We start from the raw sequence: 24,608 nt of genomic DNA, 5'->3' as shown, positions 1-24,608 counted from the left end.
CTAAAATGTATAATTATGGGAAATGATAGTGAGGAAGATATTTTTTTAACAAGACAGAAAGGAGAGAGAGGGAGGCATAGAGTGAGAGAGAGGAAAGTAAGGAATGAAAAAGACAAAAAATAGAAATGAGAAGCATCTATTTGTAACTGTGGCACTTTGGTTAATTTTGATTACTTCTCATATGTGCATTGAGTGGTTGGGGGGCTACAGAAGAGTGAGTAACTCCCTGCTCAATCCAGCAACCTTGGGCTTAAGACATTGACATCTGGGCTCAAGCCAGAGACATTATAATTTGAAGTCTTATTTCTTCATTTGTAAAAACTTTGGCCATTATTTCTTTAAAGAGCATCTTTGTCTCATTTTTAAAATAAATTTCTAGAATTTCTATTTGATATATGCTGAAGTTTCTCACTCAGTTTTTTAACTTTCTTTGTAGTTTCCATCTCTCCTCATCTCTGTGCCAAATTCTATGTAATTCCTTCATATCTATCTTTTACCTTGATAATTTTATATTTATTTATCTCTTGCTTACTATTGAAGCTGTGTTTTGAGTTTATTCAATGAGTATATTTTCTTCTTGATTGTTTTTTATATCTACCAATTTCCATAGATTAATTATTCTTTCATAATCCTGAATATGTTACACATATTTAAAGTCTTTTCCAGACTTTTTTATTTCTGTGATTTATGTTGTTACTTGTTATTTTATTGTGTTTGTTGACTCACTCTACTAGTATTGGTTTCTTCATTACCATTGTAGTTTTATTTACAAAATTATTCTCAATAGGGACCCCATTAGTAACCCAGGTTGGGAAGTGTTTTAATAAAATGGTTTTGTGTTTGTATATGGTTTTAGAAAAGCTGTTGCTGCCTTGTTTATTTTATTTATTTATTTATTTTGGTTGTTGTAGAGTTACTGTGAATTCACTTAAATAGACAATACAGGAAGCAAAAGTGATATGAGGCATAGTTAATGACTTCTGCTTTGTGGACATTTTGTTTGGAGTTTTGAGTTAATTAAAGATAAAATTTAAATAACTTAAATAGAAAACAGAAATGTTGATTTCAGCCTTAAGAAAAATGATGAGAATTATGGGCTGGGCTCCTTTCTGTTTTGGTAGATGTTATCCCAATTTTGCATTCAGTGTTTCTAAAGTCTCAGGAAAACTGGTGCCATGATATAAGATGCAGGGCTGGAGGTTGTATCCCTACATGAACTTTACCTGTTCATTTAAAAAGCATGTGACTCAGGAACAGCTTGAAGGAAGAGGATTATAGGGCAAGGTTTGTGTGAAATGGGGTGGCTATTTTTACCCTCTAAGTTTGCTGTGCCACTATTCCAAATTTTACCTAGTTTTACCTGCTTGGAACTCATAGATCAGCTTCTTAATAGTCAAGACTTTTTTCTTGACTTGGCATTCTTTGTACTGTGCAGATAATAGAAACTTTCATTATGTATCTATACATGAAGCATGTTTGGTATTCTAACTTCTTGTGGATGACTGCAGGGATGACAAAATTTTAGCCTGCCATGTGACATATGAAGGGAGTTTAGGTTTTCTTTTAAGGCTATGTTCTATTTCCACTGGCATCAATGCTTCATCACTTGGGCTGTGAAATTTTCTTTTTGTTTTCAGTATTTCAAATCTTTGCCTTCTGGGTTGCGGACTTAATTATATATTTTTTACTTATGATTTGTTATATAGTAGACATTTCTGTGTTTGTTTTAAATGTCAGATGGTCTTTCCACATCTGCTTAGTCATTCATTTTGAATGAAAAGCCACTGGTGAATTTACTGGAACTAAATTTTTTTAACACAGTAGAGATAAAATAGTTTGTAGATTTCTGTGTTTTGGTCTGTTGTAAAAAGTCTTCTGCCTAACTGGTGGTGGCACAGTGGATAGAGTGTTGACCTGAATGCTGACGGCCCATGTTGGAAATCCCAAGGTATTTGTCTTGAGTGCGAAGTCTCCAGCTTGATCATGGGAACATTGATATGATCCCATTGTCTCTGGCTTGAGCCCAGATGTCAATGTCTTAAGCCCAAGGTTGCTGGATGAGCAGGGAATTACTCGCTCTTCTGTAGTCCCCCAACCTCTCAATGCACATATGAGAAGTAATCAAAGATTAACCAAAGTGCCACAGTTATAAATTGATGCTTCTCATTTCTATATTTTGTCTTTTTCATTCCTACCTTCCTCTCTCTCACTCTATGCCTCCCTCTCTCTCCTTTCTGTCTTGTTAAAAAAATATCTTCCTCACTATCATTTCCCATAATTATACATTTAGTGAATTGGCAGTTAAAAGAAATTAATGTAATAGACATGAATGGGACTCTCAAAACTTGAGCTTTGATGTAATGGAATCTGTTATTAGAGACTTTATACATAAAACTGGTCAGAAACTTTGGTTTTTTATTTTGGTTTTATTTTTGTATAATCATCAAAACTTGAACATGAGAACTGGCACACTGAGTGAGATTGAGTTGGAGACACATTCATCTGATCTATGCTTATTACAATGGTATACTTGCTCATAAATGCAAATGGTAACCCTGGCTGGTTGGTGCAGTGGTAGAGCATTGACCCAGCATATGGACCTTTGGTTCAATTCTGGGTCAGATCATATAGCCAAATCAATTCTTAATCAACAAATGACCATTTTATGATGCCACTACCACATTTTTAAAGTTGGAAGCCCTAGTAATTAAAATTGTTAGCAGCTGATGCTGCTTAAATTTGTTCACAATTCCTTCCACCAAGGGAAAATAAACACACAAATTTCTTCCACTATGCAGCACACCTGTCCTATTGCCCATCCAACCTCACTCCCTCCAATTTTTCACTGCCCGTGAATCATTATCCATTCTGCCCACAAATCTGACAAATTCTCCATTTCCTAAATAACTTTTCTATTTTATGTAAAGTCTGCCTTACATATTCCCCATTTACTTCTAGATGAACATGCCACAATCATTTTCCTTTTTACCCTGGTCTCTCCATTACCAATCTGTCATGAACAAAGCCCCACTCCCACTTCTGCTTTTATAACACTCTTTACCTGACCCAGTCTCAGCAATTGTTTATAATATTTTTCCATGCCCTACTCTGCATACTCTCACAGTTGCAACCACCCCTGACACTCCTCAAACATACTGCTCTTTTACCTGGCTGAGTTTCAATCACTTCCCAGTCTTGAGAATCTCAGGGTGGAATTTGCCACCACAATCCTTTTACTTTTCTTTCCAAAGCTCTTGTGGCACTCTAGACATTTCAAAAAAACCCTTCTCACTTCTGCTGTCTCACTGCTGCCATGTTGAAAGAGTTCCTCAGCATTAGCTGCAGTCAATCCTTTTATCCATGCCTTCAGCACTTAATAGGGTTGGAAAAAATAAAATAAAAGGCAGGTCTAATTAAAACAAAGATGTATTATAGTATAAATACTGTGAGAAAAGAAAATACAAAAAATTATTAGAATCATATATTATCCCCTCGACCAAACTGTTCCTCTGTATTTGAATAACTACTCATGACTAATATAAAACATGGAGTTTTCTAAAACATAAGCATGCAACAAGATGCAAAGTGAAAAATGGGAAAAGACACATCATTGATGCAAAAGCAGTTTGACAGTTTCTGGTTATATGTACTAGCTTTTAATTTCAAAATGTACATTAGATAGCAACAGAGGAAGACATTATTCTCGTGACATTTACCTAGATGTTATTTTCAAGATGTCCATGAGATGGCAGCAGAAAAGTTTGTTTGTTTTTTCTAAAAAGGCCCATGGCCATGTTATTCCAAATGTGGGCAAAATGCAGCAGCAATCTTCCTGGATGAATGGCTCACTTGGCTATAGCATTGTCTTGCAATGCAGAGGTGGCTGGTTCAGTCCTTGCCTGGGGCACTTACAAAAACAGACCAATGCTTCAGTCCCCTTCTTACCCCTCTTCCTCTCTCTGGATTCAATAAAAATAAAAAATTAAAAAAATAGAAAAAAATAAAGACAAAAAAAGGCAACAGAGAACATATTTCCTGCCCAAAAAATTCACTGAGAACCCAGACATGCTATTCATTCATATTTTAAGACCCTCACATGCCTCACCTCACTTAATGTTTCCATTTGCCAAATGAGACAGGGATAATTGTTATCTGCATTTCACAGGTATTTGATCTAAAGACCAATTCTAACCTAATTCAAAACCCAGAAATGATGGTCCAAGATGGGCCATAAGAGTGTACACACATGGAATCCTGGACACATACAGCCATCAAAGTAGTTCTTGCAATTTTTGCATACTGGATATTTTTTAGAACACCTGCACATAAGCTAGTGGTCCAGCTTGTCAAGCCCTCAACCGAGGTGGAGTTGGGGTGGAAATTGAGCAGGAAATGGGATAAGATAGAATAGAATAGGAGGGGAGAGAGGAGATGGCCTGGTGCTTCCAGGTGCTGAACCAACAACAGATCCCTTTAAGGGTGCCCTCTCAACTTCTAACCCCTCCTTGCTGATGACATTTTAAAATCTGCTCTTCAGTGCAGAGCGCTGGTCTGCATCTACTGTTGTGTCCTTCCTTTGAGGCTTCACCTGAAAGAAGCTTCCTAAAGGCTAAGAATTAACATGACAGCTGACTTCTGGCTTCAACATCTAGAAGCAGAGAAATATTAACTCAGTCTCCTCCTCTGTCAAATGAGGAGAACCACTACTGCTCAGGTGGCTGTGAGGATTTAGAAAAGCAGTGCTTGTTAGCTCTGCCAACCATGTCACCAGCACTTTCCCTCTGTGCTATTTTGACCCATGTCTCATACAACATTCCTATCAGTTCCCACCTCTCAGCAGCCACTACCACATAGCATGTGAGACCTTGGAGCTCAGGATGTCCCCCTTGAACTCTGTCCTTGCCATTCCCAGCTGATGTCCAAGCCAATAATAAACTTATCTGGCCAAGCACCTGGAAGCCAAGGCTTAGATGGGGACAACCTCCTTGTTTTTGCACTCTCACAACCACTTCATTCCTGGAAACCACAGTCTGAGAAGGGACACTGAGGGGCCACCTGAAAAGGGGGGACATCTGGAGGAAAAGGGCAGAAGGACTCAGTGCCCATAACCTCCACCATTATTATGACTTGCTCTTGACCTCCTTTAGATGCAACAAGGTATGGCACAGAGTGCTCCAACCCAGAGGCCACTGGTTTGTTTTCCTTAAACTCCTTCCTGGCATCTAATTTGAGATTCTCAAGATGTAGCAGTAATTCATATGGCCTTACTGGGGTCCCTGTAAAGATTAATTTTGAAAACTTATAAATTTTTAAAAATTAATTAATTTAAAACTTTTTATTTATTAAGATTAGAAAGAGAAAAGAGAGAAGGTTGGGGAGGTGCAGGAAGCATCAATTGGTAGTTGCTTCTCCTATGATTCTTGGCCAGCAAACTGCGAATAGGCATAGCCTTCATAGTCACTTGATGGAAAATTTTTCATTGCTCCACTGTCCCAGAGTAGAGACTTACCTGTCCCCAAGAATTCCTCTGGTTTCCTTGGGCTGAAAACCAAGAGCAATCTTGAAGGCTTATTTTCTCCTTATGTCCCGTGTTCAGGTGCTCTTTGTTGTTGTTTTTTGGGTTTCATGTAAAGGAGCAACAAAGGAATGGGGCAGCAACAATACTGCAAGTGGAAGACAGCTATCTCTTCAGGACTGAGGTGCCTCAGAGAAATCAGCTATCCAATTTATTAAGCAGAAACATAACATCATGCATGAGAAACTAACAAGCAGAATCCAGTGTCCAATTTTATTATTTAGTTTTGAAAAACTAATTAGATTTCTCTTGCCCTTATTGAGACATAACACCAAATCATCTGCTGTCTGTATCCTGACATGCAGAAAGCTCCAGCAGGGCCAAGCACCGTGTACTTGAGGCCTTGCCTGGATGCACGACTGCCTTTAGTCATGTATGCTTGGTCTCACCATTTACTTCCTCAGGATGGAAATGGAAAATCACTTGGCACTTTGGCTTTCCTACAACAATTAACTGCCTGCTCATAGCAGGCTATATGGGGAAACCGTGCTTACTCAGAGCTTCTCCACCTTTTACTTCTCCCTTTTTTACCTGGCCATTAAGGAAGTTGATGGGGAGGTTTCACATTCAACCTAAAAGAAAAGATGGTCATTCCACAGCTAACTCATTCAATATGTCTTGCTTTAAACTCTAGAATTTGAGCAAATATTTTCCCCATAACAGTACACGAAGACCTGAAGAAGAACACAGACAACATGGTGACCCAACGTATTCATTGGTGTATAACTATATATTACTCCTCATTCCTCAGTGGTTAACTCACTGCATTAATGGGGTGTGGGTTCTACATTCCCAAGCCAATCATTATGGTTTCAGAATAATCTTTGAACATATGTTTCTCACCCAGGTTGAGAGAATTGCATTATATGCAGACACTTTAAATTGTCTTGAGCCTGGGCTGAGGGAGGGTCTTAATGGCAGGCAGTAAGTGAACAAAATTGAGAACAATAAGCACCCGCAATGCAAGGACAATTCTGAAAAGTAAAATAAAACACAGAAGCTTGCACAACTAGACAAGACATACATTTCATTATGAAGATACAATAATTAAAACAGTAGGGTAATGACACATGAATAGACCAAATGACAAAACAGAAAAAAATTCCCAGTAATACCTACACATCCATATGAAAATTTTGTCTGAGTTATCATTTTAGTTGCATGGAAACAATATGCATTATATAATAAATACTGTGAAAAAAGTAAATAAAAAATATTTGAGTCTTATAACATAACCTTGACCAAACTCCATTCCATTTATATTTTAATGACTATTCATTACTAATATAGGGCATGGAGTCACCTAAATTTTAAAATATAGAGGGCAGTGATGGATTTAGGTTGGTTGAGGCCTCGGGTGCAGAAAAAAATACTGCGCCCTTTGTCATTAGAAAAAACTGTCAAGTTGGGCATTAGTGTGGCCCTTCAGAAGTCAAGGAACAAGGTACATGCCCAGTGTTCCCACTGTTAAATCTACCTCTGATAAAGGTACAAAGAGATAGAAAATGAAAGAATTGGTAAAGGCACAAAGGTGGTAAAAAGTAAGTTTCCTTTTTATAGTACGTCAATCATTTATTTGTGGTATTACTACTTACGAACAATTGTGTTGTTTCCATATGAACAAATGTAAAGCTTCTTTCACAATTATCTGTATTACACGCAAAATTATATAATAGCATATAGTACACTTGAGGGCCAAATGCACTAACAGAAATGAACAGCACTTCATATCATTGACTTCAATTAAAAAGGGATTTCCAAATTGGTCTGAGCTCAATAAAATAAATACTTCTATACAGAACAGAGCAACAAGAAAAAATAAACAAATGCTTAATCATAACAGATTTAATACAATGCCTCTCTCATTATGCTGAGCATGCCTCTTTCAGAACCAATACATTCCACCTAAGCATATGGTGGTGCAGTGGATATAGATTTGCACAGGAAACAGAGGACTCAGGTTTGAACCACGAGGTTGCAGGTGTGAGCACGGGCTCACCAGCTTGAGTTTTCAGAGTCATTGTATTGAGCATGGGATCATACACATGACCCCTATGGTTGCTGGCTTGAGCAAGGGGTCACTCTCTCTGCTTAATACACCCCACTATCCATCAAGGCACATATGAGAAAGCAATAAACAACAACTAAGGAGAAAAAAGTCATAATTAAATATTGAATCTTCTCATCTCTGTCCCTATCTATCACTCTTGCTGTCTTTCTCTGTCTATGTTAAAAACACACACACACAGACACACACACAAACACACACACACAAGCACAAAACCAATAGATTTCCAGAAAACAAATCACTAAAATTCACAAATAATTTAAAGAAATGGCCATTTGAAATCAACGTTTGTAGACAATCCTCTCTACCAAAATTTCTTTTGGACCTGCACTGAGGCATGATTCCCAAGATGCACACAAGGTGGCAGCACAGAAACACATGGAACAGAGGCCATTATTTTATGTCCTATGGAGCAAGTTTCAGCAAAATTCAGATGATTGAAATAATATCAAGTATGTCTCTTGCTTTCACTACAGCTAACATTGTAACAAGTAGCAATCAGTAACTAGAAATTCCTTATATTTACAAGGTATAAAAATATTTTCTAGATAGCATTGGATTCAACATTAATAGATAACGCACTGTATTTTTCTACGTGAATTGCTCTGAGTTGTTATTCCAAAGGTGCACACGAGATGGTAACAGAGAAGCGCACTTGGAAAACATTTACCACTTACAATCTTGTATGTTCTTTCAAGTAAGTTTCAACTACCTCAAACCTCTGAAAAAATATAAAGCATGTTTCTTATTGTCATTACACTTAAACTAGTAATCAATAATAAAAACTAACTAAAAAACCCATCATTTTCTAAGTTGAGAAATTCACTCCTAAATAACATCCCTTCAAAATCACAATTCAAGTTACAACATAATTTCATAGTAATGGAAATAAAATCTACATAAGAAAACCTATAGAAAAATGTAGTGATGAATACATTTTAAAGAAAAAACCCTTAAAATGCACAGCTTTTCCACCCATACTAAGAACCAGGACACTAAATAAACTCCAGAGAAAGTAAAAGAAAAAAATATTCACAGCTTGAGCAGGCAGTGGCAGAGTGATAGAGCATTTGACTGGAATGCGGAGGATCCATGTTTGAGATCACAAGGTTGCCAGCGTGAGCGTGGGCTTTTCTAGTTTGAGCAAAGCTCACCAGCTTGAGCACAAGGTTGCTATCTCGAGCAAGGGGTCACTCAGTAAGCTCTAGTCTCCTGGTAAAGGCACATATAAGAGAGCCATCAATGAACAACTAAGGTGTCAACAAAAAACTTATGATTGCTCTGTGACCTGGCACATAATAAAAAACTCTCTTTATTCCTGTTTGTCTGTCCCTACCTATCCCTCTCTCTACTCTTTCCCTGTTTCTTTAAAAAAAATAGAAATGTTTGCAGAGACATTTGGAGAATGTATACCATATTTTCCCATGTATAAGACGCAACTATTTTGATAAATGTGAGGTTTGAAAACTGAGTGCAACTTATACAGTGGTTGTAGTATATTTTACTTGCATTTACTGTTTACACACATTTGTTATCATTTTCCCAAACTTTGTGCCTCAAAATTAAAGTGCTTCTTATACAGGGAGGAATTTTATACATAGGAAAATATGGTACTTTACAAACTTACCACTTATTTCCTCTTGGGGTGAGATTTTGAAAAATATAATTCATTCCTCTATGCAATGTAAGCTGCAGAAACACCAACAAAAAAGCCATTGTGATTTTTCTTTTATTTAATTATTAATGTTAGAGGGTGAAGAGGGGGGAAATAGACAGTCAGAAACATCGATCTGTTTCTATATGTGCTTTGACCCAGGACCAAACATATAACATTAGTGTATAGGTGTGATGCTCTAAATACTGAGCTCTCTGCTGAGAGCAAGACATTGTCTCTTGGGGAAAAATATTACTAGAGGAAACCTGAGATAAATAAAAAATAAAATAATAATCTAGTCTGCTGTGGTTACAACACCAGAAGAATGTTCTTTGCTCTTGACAGTCAGGGGCATAAACACTATTTCTAATTATTTACCACGAAGTGACACCTTTCCAAACATGCACTTTTTCCTGTGTCTTGGCAGCAGTCCAGAATGAGAGACCTCCTAATCATTGAACATGAAAATTTATCTGAGCCAGGGTCACCACTTACAAGCTAGGTTCTTTTCATCACATAACAGCTCCCAGGGTATTTCTTTCATCACTTGTAGATTTTCTCAATTTTATAGCTCAGAACACGCATTGCTGAAGAACCCACACTTATATCTTAGCTCTGCCTTCCGAGAAATAGATATACTGATTCTCGCCACGATCAATCAAAACTGGGACCAAATATATTGCACTACAAAATCCAGTGCTTGTCACAACTTATAATTATTTTATTTATGTGTATTTTTACTTCCTCTGTCTACCCCAAAACAGTGCAGTATTCATAAGGACAGAAAGTGAGTTTGTCTCATTCACTATAGGCAGCCAATGTCGAGCACTTTGCCTGGCACATAATAGAAATACAATAAGTGTTTACTGAATTAATAAATAGTCATTTGCATACATACACATATATACACAAATAACAGACACTGTGGACACAGAGAGATATGCTAATGTGCAATGCACATATATGCACACAGATATACATACACCCAATGTACCTGATTACATATAGATATAGAAATATAATAGGTACACCAAGAATATGGAAATAAAATGTCCAAATATTAACAGTAGGTATCTCTGTATGAAAAATTTTTGTTTTGTTTTTATTTTTTTTATTGCACTTCTGCAATAAGAAAACTGTTTTTATAATAAAAAAGCTGTTAAATTTGTATAACTTGTCAAATCAAAGCACATCATATATTGCAATACATTAAAAAGATTTAAATAATAAAAATTTAAAAGACAGAAGTAAAAATAGTAGAATGGGAAGTCGTTGAGTGCAGGGACATGAGTTCCTAGCACAGTGCCTGGTATATGATGGGCACTTTCAAAGGATTTATGAAAGTATGGCTGAAAGGAAAGAAGAAAAACAAGATGAACCAAGAGATTCCCAGAAAACAAACCACTAAGGATACACAAAAACTTGACAAAAACGGCAAATTGAAATCAACATTTGTAAATAATCCTCTCTACCAAAACTTTCCTTTGGACTTGTACTGAGGCGTGATCCCCAAGATGACCACGAGGTGGCAGCAGATAAGCACATGTAACAGAGACCATTCTTGTATGTGCTATGGAGCAAGTTCCAGCAAACTTCAGAGGATTGAAATGATATCAAGTATATCTCTTGCTCTCACTACAGTTAATGTTGAAACAAGTAGCAAACAATAACTACAAATTCCTTATATTTACAAGTTTTAAATGGTCCTTCCTTTTTTAAGTTAAGAAATGCACTCCTAAATAACGCTCCCCTCAAAATCACAATTAAAGTTAAAAAATACTTTAAAATCAATGGAAATAAAATCTACATAAGAAAACTTATGGAAAAATATGGTGTTGAATACATTTTAGGGGCAAAAAACATAAAATACACAGCCCTTCCACCCATACTAAGATCCAGGATACTAAATAAAATTCAGAGAAAGTAAAACAAAAAAATGTTCCAAGCTTGAACAGGCGGTGGAGCAGTGGATAGAAAATTTGACTGGAATGTGGAGGACCCAGGTTTGAGATCCCAAGGTCGCTAGCTTGAGCATGGCTCTTCTGGCTTGAGAAAAGCTCATCAGTGTGAGCCCAAGGGGGCTGGCTCATGATAGGGGTCACCCAGTGAGCTGTAGCCCCCTGGTCAAGGCACATATGAGGGAGCAGTCAATGAAAAACTAAGGTGTCACAACGAAAAACTGATGATTGATCTGTAAACTGACACATAATAAAAAAACTCTCTTAATTCCTGTCTGTGTGTTCCTATCTATCTCTCTCTCCTATGACATTAGTTTATGGGTGTGATGCTCTAACTATAGTGTATTTTAACGTTTTTTTCCACTAAAATATATTCATCATTACATTTTTCCATAGGTTTTCTTATGTAGTTTTTATTTCCATTAATTTAAAAGTATTTTGTAACTTGAATTGTGATTTTGAGGATGGGTTATTTAGAATTTACTTTCTTAACTTAAAAAAGGAATGGTTTTTTAATTAGTTTCTACTACTGATTACTAGACTAAGTTTAATGAAACAAGAAACATGCTTTATATCATTTAAAATGTTTGAGGTAGTTGAAACTTGCTTGAAAGAACATACAGGTTTGTCTCTGGTAAATATTTTCCAAGTGCGCTTCTCTGTTGCCACCACGTGTGCACCTTGGGAATAAAAACTCAGCGCAGTTCACCTGGAAAAATACAGCAGTTGGATGTTGTGCGTTATTTATCAATGTTGAATCCAAGGCTATCTAGAAGATATTTCTATAACTCGTAAATATAAGAAATATCTAGTTACCTTTTCCTAATTGTCTCAACGTTAACTGTAGTGAAAGCAAGAGACATATTTGATATCATTTCAATCCTCTGAGTTTGCTGAAACTTGCTCCAAAGCACATACAATAATGGTCTCTGTTATATGTGCTTCTCTGCGGCCACCAAGTGTGCATCTTGGGAATCACGCCTCAGTACAGGTCAAAAGAAAAGGTTTGGTAGAGAAGATTGTCTTTTAACGTTGATTCCAATTTGCCGTTTCTATACAGTTTTTTGTGTATCCTTAGTGGTTTGTTTTCTGAAAATCTCTCGGTTCATCTTGTTTTATTTCTTTCCTTCCAGCCATGCTTTAAAAAAGCCTTTGAAAGTGCCCATCATATACCAGGCACTGTGCTAGGAACACATGTCCTGGACTCAATAAGTTTCCATTCTATTATTTATACTTCTGCCTTTTGAACTTTTTTTATTTAAACCTATTTAATGTATTGTAAAAAAAAGATGTATTTGATTTGAGAAGTGTGTTAAATCTTACCAGTTGTTTTATTATAAAAACTGTATTCTTATTTCAGAAGTGCAAGAAAAAATGATAAGCAAAACAAAACAACAAATTTTTATACAGAGATATCCACTGTTAATATTAGGACATATTTTTGGCATATTCTTTTTGTACCTATAATTTTTTTCTAGCTATAAGTACTAAGGTACATTGGGTGTGTATACATCCCTATGCATAAATGTGCATTGCACATGAGCATAACTCTCCATGTCCACACTGTCTATCATTTGTGGATATCTGTGTATATATGCAAATAACCATTCATTCAGGAAACACTTATTTTATTTCTCTTATGTGCCAGGCACTCTGCTCGACACTGGTTGCCTATAGTGAATGAGATGGACTCACTTTTTGTCTTTATGAATACTACACTGTCATGGGGTAGACAGAAAAAATATATACGTAAATAAAATAATCGTAAGTTTAACAAGCACTGAATTTGGTAGTGCAATATCTTTGGTGTCAGTTATGATTCACTGTGGTGAGGTTCAGTATATCAGTTCCTCAGAAGTCAGATTTGAGACATAAGTCTCGGTTTTTCAGCAATGCATGTTCTCAGGTATAAAACTGAGAAAATATAGAAGTTATGAAACAAATACTCTGGGAGGTGTTCTGTAAGCAAAAGAACCTCGCTTGTATGTGGTGACCAATGCTCAGATAAACTCTGATGTCCAATGCTTAGGAGGTGTCTCAGTCTGGACTGCTGCCACGGCACAACAGAAAGTGCACAATAGAAAAGGGGTTACTTTGTGTAAACAATTAGAAATAGTGTTTATGCAACTGAATTTCAAGAGCAAAGAAAAGTCTTCTGGTGGTGTCACCACAGCAGACTAGATTATCATTTTATTTTCTAATTACCTCTGGTTTTCTCTAGTAAATTTTTTCCCCAGAAGACAATGGCTTGCTCTCAACAGAGAGCTAAGTATTTAGAGCATCAAACCCATACGCTAATGTCATAGGTTTGCTCCTCGGTCAAGGCACATACAGAAACAGATTGATGTTTATGACTATCTGTCTGTCTTTTTCCCCCTTTATCCTGCCTCAACATTAATAAATAAATAAAAGAAAAAATGACAATGGCTTTTTTATTGTTGTTTTTGCAGATTAAATTACATAGAAGAATTAATTATGTTTTTCAAAATCTCACTCCAAGAGGAAATAAATGGTAAGGCTGTAAAGTATCATATTTCCCCAAATATAAGAAGCCTCCCTGTATAGGACGCATCTTAATTTTGGGGCACATAGTTTCGGAAAATGAAAAAAAATGTGAATAAAGGGGATATGCAAGTAAAAATACTACAACCACTGTATAAGACACACTCAGTTTTCTAACCCCACATTTTACAAAAAACATGAGTCTTATACAAGGGGAAATATGGTATACACCCTACAAATGTCTCTGTGAACAGTTCTTTTCTTCCATTTTCTTTTCTTTTTTTTACAGAAACAGGGAGAGAGTAAGAAAGAGGGATAGATAGGGACAGACAGACAGAAATAGAGTTTTTTATTATGTGCCAGGTCACAGATCAATCTTCCCTTTTTTGTTGTGACACCTTACGTGTTCATTGACTCCTTTCTCACATGTGCCTTGACCAGGAGGCTACAGCTGATCGAGTGACCGCTTCCTTGAGCCAGTGACCTTGGTCTCAAGCTGGTGAGCTTTTCTCAAACCACATGAGCCCACGCTCAAGCTGGTGCCCTTGGGATCTCAAACCTGTATCCTCCGCATTCAAGTCAAATGCTCTAACCACTGCACAATCACCTGATCAGGTTGTGAATATTTTTATCTTTTACTTTCTCTGGAATTTATTTAGTGTCCTGGTTCTTAATATGGGTGGAAAGACTGTGTATTTTAAGGTTTTCTTGCCCTAAAATATATTAATCACTACATTTTTCTATAGGTTTCCTTATGTAGTTTTTATTTTCATTAATTTTAAGGTATTTTGTAACTTGAATTGTAATATTGAGGGGAGGGGTATTTTAGGAGTGAATTTCCTTACCTTAGAAAAAAGGGATTTTTAGTTAATTTCTATTACTGTTTAATATATTAAGTGTAATGACAACAAGAAACATGCTTTATATCATTTCTAGGGTTAGAGGTAGTTGAAACTTGCTTGAAAGGACATAAAGAATTATCTGTCGTAAACGTTTTCCAAGTGCGCTTCTGTGCTGCCACCTCGTGTGTACCTTGGGAATAAGAGCTCAGGGCAGTTCACCTGAATAAATACAGCAGATGGGTCTTGGGCATTATGTATTAATGTTGAATACAAGGCTGTCTAAAAGAAACTTTTATAACTTGTAAATATAAGGTATTTCTAGTTACTGCTTGCTACTTCTTTCAACATTAACTGTAGTGAATGCAAGAGATATACTTGGTATCATTTCACTCCTGTGAAGTTTGCTGAAACTTGCTCCATAGCACATACAATAATGATCTCAGTTACATGTGCTTTTCTGCTGAAACCTCATGTGCATCTTGGGAATCATGCCTCAGTACAGGTCCAAAGAAAAAGTTTATTGGAGAGGATTGTGTATAAATGTTGATTCCAATTTGTCACTTCTGTAAAGTTTTTGTGTATCCTAGTGGTTTGTTTTCTGAAAATCTCGCGGTTCATCCTGTTTTTCTTCTTTCCTTCCAGCCATGCTTTCATAAAGCTTTTGAAAGTGTTCATCATATACCAGGTACTGATATAGAAACTCATGTCCCTGCACACAGTGACTTCCCATTCTACACTTTTTACTTCTTTCTTTCAAAATTATTTTATTTAAATCTACTTAGTGGAGTGTAAAATCGGATGTGCTTTGATTTGACAAGTACTTTGAATTTTAACAGCTTTTTTATTATAAAACACATATTCTTATTGAAGAAGGGCAAGAGAAAATGATCTCCAAACACAACAACAACAAATTTTCTTGCAGATATATCTACCTTTAATATTAGGACATTTTCTTTCCATTATCTTTGTGTATCTATTATATTTCTCTATGTATATGTACTGAAATACATGGGGGGGTGTACATCTGTGTGCATAGATGTGCATTGTACATGAGCATAACTCTGTGTCCACAGTGTCTTTCATTTGTTGATATATGTGTATGTATGCAAATGACTATTTTTTCTTTCTTTCATTAAACACGTATTGTATTTCTATTATGTGCCAGGCACTCTGCTCGACACTGGTTGCTTATAGTGAATGAGACAGACTCACTTTCTGTCTTTATGAATACTACACTATCATGGGGTAGACAGAAAAAAATATATATACATAAATGAATTAATCGTAAGTTGTAACAAGCATGAAATTTGGTAGTGCAATATTTTTGGTCCCAGTTATGATTTATTGTGGCGAGGTTCAGTAAATCAGTTTCTCAGAAGGCTGAGCTGAGACATAAGTCTTGGTTTTTCAGCAATGCGTGTTCTCAGGTATAAAACTGAGACAATATAGAAGTTATGAAACAAAGACCTTGGGAGGTATTCAGTGAGCAAAAGAACCTCACTTGTATGTGGTGACCAATGCTCAGATAAATTCTGATGTCCAGAGCTTTGGAGGTCTATCAGTCTGGACTGTTGCCATAGCACAAAAGAAAGTGCATGTTAGGAAAAAGGTCACTCTGTGCTAAACAATTAGAAATAGTGTTTATATTTCTGAATTTCAAGAGCAAAGAAAAGTCTTCAGGTGTTGTCACCTAGCAGACTAGATAATCACTTTATTTTTTAATTACCTCTGGTTTTCTCTAGTAAATTTTCCCCCAGAAGACAATGGATTGCTCTCACTAGAGAGCTCCATAGTTAAAGCATCACACCCATATGCTAATGTCATAGATTTGGTCCTAGGTCAAGGCACATACAGAAACAGATTGATTTTTCTGACTATCTGTCTGTCTTTTTCTTTCTTTATTGTCGCTATAACATTAATAAATAAATAAAGGAAAAAATGACAATGGCTTTTTTGTTGTTGTTTTAGCAGGTTAAATTTCATAGGAGAGTAAATTATGTTTCTCAAAATTTTACCCCAAAAGAAAATAAATGGTAAGGTTGTAAAGAACCATATTTCCCCATGTATAAGAAGCCTCCCTGAATAAGACACACCTTAATTTTGTGGCACAAATATTGAGAAAATGATAATAAATGCAAATAAATGGGAAATTCAAGTAAAAACTACTACAACAACTGTAAAAGAAGCACCCAGTTTTCTAATTCCACATTTTTCTTAAAAGATGGGTTGTATACATGGGAACATATGGTATACACTCTCCAAATGTCTCTGTGAACAGTTTTTTACTTCTTGTTTCTTTTCTTTTTTTTTTACAGAGACATGGAGAGTATCAGAGAGAGGGACAAATAGGGACAGACAGACAGAAATTGAGAGAGTTTTTTATTATGTGCCAGGTCACAGATCACTCATCTGATTTTCGTTTTGACACCTTATGTGTTCATTGACTCCTGTCTCAAATGTGCCTGGACCAGGGAATTACAGCTGATCCAGTGACCGCATGCTCGATCCAGCGACCTTGGACTCAAGCTGGTGAGCTTTGCTCAAACAACATGAGCCCACGCTCAAGCTGGCACCCTTCGGATCTCAAACCTGGGTCCTCCTACATTCCAGTCAAATGCTCTAACCACTGCACATCACCTGCTCAGGCTGTGAACATTTTTTTCTTTACTTTCTCTGGATTTTATTTAGTATCCTGGTTCTTAGTATGGGTGGAAAGGCTGTGAATTTTAAGGTTTTCTTGCCCTAAAATATATTCATCACTACATTTTTCCATAAGTTTCCTTATGTAGTTTTTATTTCCATTAATTTTAAGGTATTTTGTAACTTGAATTGTGATTTGAGGGATGGGTTATTAAGGAGTGAATTTCCTTCTCTTAAAAAAAGGGATTTTTAGTTAATTTCTATTACCGTTTACTATATTAAGTGTAATGACAACAAGGAACATGCTTTATATCATTTCTAAGGTTAGAGGTAGTTGAAAATTGCTTGAAAGGACATACAGAATTATAAGTGGTAAATGTTTTCCAATTGTGCATCTCTGCTCCCACCTGGTGTGCACCTTGGGAATAACAGCTCAGAGCAGTTCACCTGAAAAAATACAGCAGTTGGTTTTTGTGCGTTATCTATCAATGTTGAATCCCAGGCTATCTAAAAGAAACTTTTATAACTTGTATATATAAAAAAAATTTCTAGTTACAGCTTGCTAATTCTTTCAACATTAACTGTAGTGAAAGCAAGAGATATACTTTGTATCATTTCAATTCTCTGAAGTTTGCTGAAACTTGCTCCATAGAACATACAATAATGATCTCTGTTACATGTGCTTCTCTGCTGCCACCTCGTGTGCATCTTGGGAATCACGCCTCAGTACAGGTCCAAAGAAAATTTGGTAGAGAGGATTGTCTATAAACTTTGATTCCAATTTGCTGTTTCTGTAAAGTATTTTTGTATCCTTAGAGGCTTGTTTTCTCAAAATCTCTCGATTCATCTTCTTTTTCTTCTTTCCTTCCAGCCATGGTTTTATAAAGCCTTTGAAAGTGCCCATCATATACCAGGCACTGAGCTAGGAACTCATGTCAATGCACTCAGTGACTTCCCATTCTACTCTTTTTACTTCTGTCTTTTGAAATTCTTCATTTTAAATCTACTTAGTGTATTGAAAATAAGATGCATTATGATTTGAAAATTATGTTGTATTTTAACAGCTCTTTTACTATAAAAAAATGTATTCTTATTGCAGAAGTGCATGAATAAATGATCTCAAAAAAACAAGAACAACAAAAATTTTCATACAGATATATCTACCCTTAATATTAGGACATTTTCTTTCCATATTCTTTGTGTACCTATTATATTTCTCTATGTATATGTACTCAGGTACAATGGGTGTGTGTACATCTGTGTGCATAGATGTGCATTGCACATGAGCATATCTCTCTGTGTCCATAGAGACTGTCATTTGTGGATATCTGTGTACCTATGCAAATGAGTATTTATTCATTCATTCAGGAAACACTTATTGTATTTCTATTATGTGCCAGGCACTGTGCTCGACACTGGTTGCCTATAGTGAATGAGATAGACTCACTTTCTGTCTTTATGAATACTACACTGTCATGGGGTAGACAGAAAGAAAATAATATACATAAATAAATAATCATAAGTTGTAACAAGCACTGAATTTGGTAGTGCAATATCTTTGGTCCCAGTTATGATTTATTGTGGCTGAGGTTCAGTATATCAGTTTCTCAGAAGGCAGAGCTGAGACATAAGTCTCGGTTTTTCAGCAATGCATATTCTCATGTATAAAACTGAGAAAATATAGAAGTTATGAAACAAAGACCCTGGGAGGTGTTCAGTGAGCAAAAGAACCTAGCTTGTATGCAGTGACCAATGCTCAGATAAATTCTGATGTCCAAAGCTTAGGAGGTCTCTCAGTCTGGACTGCTGCCATGGCACAAGAAAAAGTGCATGTTAGGAAAAGGGTCACTTTGTGCTAAACAACTAGAAATAGTGTTTATGCCCCTGAATTTCAAGAGAAATGAAAAACCTTCTGGTGTTTTCACCACAGCAGACTAGATTATTATTTTATTTTTTAATTACCTCTGGTTTTCTCTAGTAAATTTTTCCCCCAAAAAATAGGCTTGTTGTCACTAGAGAGCTCAGTATTTATTGCATCATACCCATACACTAATGCCATAGGTTTGATCCTGGGTCAAGGCACATACAGAAACAGATTGATGTTTCTGACTATTTCTCTGTATTTGCCCCCTTTATCCTCACTCTAACATTAATAAATAAATAAAAGAAAAAATGACAATGGCTTTTTTTGTTGTTTTTGCAGCTTCTATTGCATAGAAGAATGAATTATGTTTTTTCAAAATTCACCCGAAGAGGAAATAAATGGTAAGGTTGTAAAGTACCATATTTCTCCATGTATAAGAAGCCTCCCGATATTAGACGCACTTAATTTTGGGACACAAAGTTTGAGAAAATGATAACACATGCGAATAAACAGAAAATGCAAGTAAAAAAGATACTACAACCACTATATAAGATGCCCCCAGTTTTCTAAGCCAATATTTATCAAAAAAGATGAGTCTTATTCATGGAAAAATATTATATACATTCTACAAATGTCTCTGTTAACATTTAATTTTTACTTTTTTTTTCTCATTACAGAGACAAAGAGAGAGTCAGAGAGAGGGATAGATAGGGACAGACAGACAGAAATGGAGAGAGTTTTTTATTATGTGCCAGGTCACAGATCAATCATCGGTTTTTCGTTGTGACACCTTATGTGTTCATTGACTCCTGTCTCATATGTGCCTTGACCAGGGGGCTAAAGCTGATCGAGTAACCCATTGCTTGAGCCAGCGACCTTGGCTTCAAGCTGGTGAGCTTTGCTCAAACCACATGAGTTCACGCTCAAGCTGGCACCCTTGGGAACCCAAACCTGGCTCTTTTGCATTTCAGTCAAATGCTCTAACCACTGCACATTCGCTTGCTCAGGCCTGTGAACATTTTTTCTTTACTTTCTCTGGATTTTATTTAGTATCCTGGTTCTTAGTATGGGTGGAAAGGCTGTGAATTTTAAGGTTTTCTTGCCCTAAAATATATTCATCACTACATTTTTCCATAGGTTTCTTATGTAGTTTTTATTTCCATTAATTTTAAGGTATTTTGTAACTTGAATTGTGATTTTGAGGGAGGGGTTATTTAGGAGTGAATTTCCTTACCTTAAAAAAAAGGGATTTTAGTTAATTTCTATTACGTTTATTATATTAAGTGTAATGACAACAAGAAACATGCTTTATATCATTTCTAATGTTAGAGGTAGTTGAAAATTGCTTGAAAGGACATACAGGATTATACTGTGGTAAATGTTTTCCAAGTGCGCTTCTCTGCTTCCACCTAGTGTGCACCTTGGGAATAACAGCTCAGAGCAGTTCACCTGGAAAAATACAGCAGTTGGTGTTGTGAGTTATCTATCAATGTTGAATCCCAGGCTATCTAAAAGAAACTTTTATAACTTGTAAATATAAGGCATTTCTAGTTACTGCTTGCTACTTCTTTCAATGTTACTGTATTGAAAGCAAGAGATATACTTGGTATCATTTCAATCCTCTGAAATTTGCTGGAACTTGCTCCATAACACATTCAATAATGGTCTCTGTTACATGTGCTTCTCTGCTGCCACCTCATGTGCATCTTGGGAATCACGCCTCAGTACAGGTCCAAAGGAAAAGTTTAGTAGAGACGATTGTCTATAAACGTTGATTCCAATTTGCCGTTTCTGTAAAATTTTTGTGTATCCTTAGTGGTTTGTTTTTTGAAAATCTCTCGGTTCATCTTGTTTTTCTTATTTCCTTCCAGCCATGCTTTCATAAAGCCTTGGAAAGTGCCCATAATATACCAGGCACTGTGCTAGGAACTCATGTCCCTGCACTCAATAATTTCCCATTCTACACTTTTTACTACTGTCTTTTGAACTTCTTTCATTTAAATCTACTTAGTGTAGTGTAAAATCGAATGTGCTTTGATTTGACAAGTATGTTGAATTTTAACAGCATTTATTATAAAATATGTATTCACATTGCTGAAGTGCAAGAGAAAATGATCTAAAAAAACAACAACAACAAATTTTTATACATGTATATTTACGGTTAATATTAGGATATTTTCTTTCCATACTCATTGTGTACTTATTAAATTTTCTATGTCTATGTACTCGGGAACATGGGTGTGTGTACATCTATGTGCATAAATATGTATTGCACATGAGTATATCTCTCTGTATCCAGAGTGTCTGTCATTTGTGGATATCTCTGTATATATGCAAATGACTATTTATTCATTTATTCAGAAACACTTATTGTATTTCTATAATGTGCCAGGCACTGTGCTCGACACTGGTTGCCTATAGTGTATGAGACAGACTCACTTTTTATTTTTCTGAATACTTCACTGTCATGCAGTAGACAGACAGAAAAAATATACAAAAACAAAATAATCAAAAGTTTTACCAAGCACTGAATTTGGTAGTGCAATATCTTAGCTCCCAGGTATGATTCATTGTGGTGAGGTTAAGTATATCAGTTTCTCAGAAGGCAGAGCTGAGGCTTAAGTCTTGGTTTTTCAGCAATGCATGATCTCAGGTATAAAACTGAGAAAATATATAAGTTATGAAACAAAGACCCTGGGACTTGTTCTGTGAGCAAAAGAACCTAGCTTGTATGCGGTGACCAATGATCAGATAAATTCTGATGTCCAAAGCTTAAGAGGACTCTCAGTCTGGACTGCTGCCATGGCACAAGAAAAAGTGCATGTTAGAAAAGTGGTCACTTTGTGTGAAACAATTAGAAATTGTGTTTATGCTTCTGAAATTCAAGAGCAAAGAATAGTCATCTGTTGTTTTCACCACAGCAGACTAGAATATCATTTTATTTTTTAATTACCTCTGGTTTTCTCTAGTAAATTTTTTCCCCAAAAGACAATGGCTTGCTCTAACCAGAGAGCTCAGTAGTTAAAGCATTACACCAATATGCTAATGTCATAGGTTTGGTCCTGGTTCAAGGCACATACAGAAACAGATTGAGGTTTCTGACTATCTGTCTGTCTTTTTCCCCCTTTATTGTTCCTCTAACATTAATAAATAAATAAAGGAAAAAATAAAAATGGCTTTTTTGTTGTTGTTTTTGCAGCTTAAGTTACATAGAATTTTGAATTATGTTTTTCAAAATCTCGCCCCAAGAGGAAATCAATGTTAAGGATGTAAAGTACCATATTTCCCCATGTATAAGAATCTTTCGTGTATAAGACGAACTTTAATTTTGGGGCACAAAGTTTGAGAAAATGATAACAAATGTGAATAAATGGGAAATGCAAGTAAAAAATACTACAACCACTGTATAAGACACACCCACCCTTTTAATCTATCATTTTTCAAACAAGATGAGTCTTATACATGGGGAAATATGGTATACACCCTCCAAATGTCTCTGTGAACAGTTCTTTTTTCTTTTTTTACAGAGACAGGGAGAGAGTCAGAAAGAGGGATAGATAGGGAAAGGCAGACAGAAATGGAGAGAGTTTTTTATTATGTGCAAGGTCACAGATCAATCATTGGTTTTTCATTGTGACACCCTACATGTTCATTGACTCCTGTCTCATATGAGCCTTGAGCAGGGGGCTACAGCTGATTGAGTGTCCTGTTGCTCGAGCAACTGTCCTTGAGCTCAAGCTGGTGAGGTTTGCTCAAACCACATGAGCCCATGCTCAAGCTGGCGCCCTTGGGATCTCAAACCTGGGTCCTCCGCATTCCAGTCAAATGCTCTAACCACTGTGCAATGGCCTGCTTAGGCTGTGAACATTTTTTTCTTTTACTTTCTCTGCATTTTATTCAGTATCCTGGTATTAGTATGGATGGAAAGGCTGTGTATTTTAAGGTTTTCTTGCCCTAAAATATATTCATCACTACATTTTTCCATAGGTTTTCTTATGTAGGTTTTATTTACAATAATTTTAAGGTATTTTGCAACTTGAATTGTGAATTTCAGAGGAGGGTTATTTAAAAGTGAATTTCCGTATCTTAACAAAAAGGAATGTATAATTAATTTCTATAACTGTTTACTATATTAACTGTAATGACAACAAGAAACATGCTTTATATCATTTCTAAGGTTAGAGGTAGTTGAAACTTGCTTGAAAGAACATACAGAATTTTCTGTGGTATATTTTTCCAAGTGCGCTTCCCTGCGGCCACCTTGTGTGCACCTTGGGAATAACAACTCAGAGCAGTTCACCTCGAAAAATACAGCAGTTGGGTGTTGTGCGTTATCTATCAATGTTGAATACAAGGCTATCTAGAAGTTAATTTCATAACTTGTAAATATAAGGGAGTTCTAGTTACTGTTTGCTACCTGTTTCAATGCTAACTGTAGTGTAAGCAAGAGATACACTTGCATCATTTCAATCTTCTGAAGTTTGCTGGAACTTGCTCCATAGCACATAGAATAATGGTCTCTGTTACATGTGCTTCTCTGCTGCCACTTCGTGTGCATCTTGGGAATCATGACTCAGTAGAGGTCCACTGGAAAATTTGGTAGAGAGGATTGTTATAAAAGTTGATACCAATTTGCCATTTCTGTAAAGATTATGTGTATCCTTAGTGGTTTGTTTTCTGAAAATCTCTCAGTTCATCTTGTTTTTCTTATTTCCTTCCAGCCATGATTTTATAAAGCTTTTGAAAGTGCCCACCATACACCAGGCACTTGGCTAGGAACTCATGTCCCTGGACTCAGTGACTTCCCATTCTACTTTTTTTACTACTGTCTTTTGAACTTCTTTTATTTAAATCTACTTAGTGTAGTGCAAAATTGTATGTGCTTAGATTTGACAAGTAGTTTGAATTTTAACAGCTTTTTTATTATAAAAAATGTATTCTTATTGCAGAAGTGCAAAAAAAATGATCTCAAAAAACATCAACAACAAATTTTCATACAGATATATCTACCTTTAATATTAGGACATTTTCTTTCCATATTCTTTGTGTACCTATTATATTTCTCTACCTATATGTACTCAGGTACATTGGGTGTGTGTTGTACACTGCACATGAGCATATCTCTGTGTGTCCACAGTGACTGTCATTTCTGGATATCTGTGTACCTATGCAAATGGCTATTTATTCATTCATTCAGGAAACACTTATTGTATTTCTATTATGTGCCAAGCACTGTGCTTGACAATGATTGCCTATAGTGAATGAGACAGACTCACTTTCTGTCTTTATGAATACTACACTCTCATGCGGTAGACAGAAAAAATTATATACATAGATAAATGAATCATAAGTTGTAACAAGCACGAAATATGGTAGTGCAATATCTTTGGCCCAGTTATGATTCATTGTGGTGAGGTTCAGTATATCAGTTTCTCAGAAGGCAGAGCTGAGACATAAGTCTTGGTTTTTCAGCAATGCATGTTCTCAGATATAAAACTGAGAAAA

This window comes from Saccopteryx bilineata, unplaced genomic scaffold (assembly GCF_036850765.1).
Source record: "Saccopteryx bilineata isolate mSacBil1 unplaced genomic scaffold, mSacBil1_pri_phased_curated manual_scaffold_19, whole genome shotgun sequence".
Taxonomy (NCBI): domain Eukaryota; kingdom Metazoa; phylum Chordata; class Mammalia; order Chiroptera; family Emballonuridae; genus Saccopteryx; species Saccopteryx bilineata.
The sequence above is the reverse complement of the archived record's forward strand: the minus strand, read 5'-3'. Positions refer to the sequence as shown.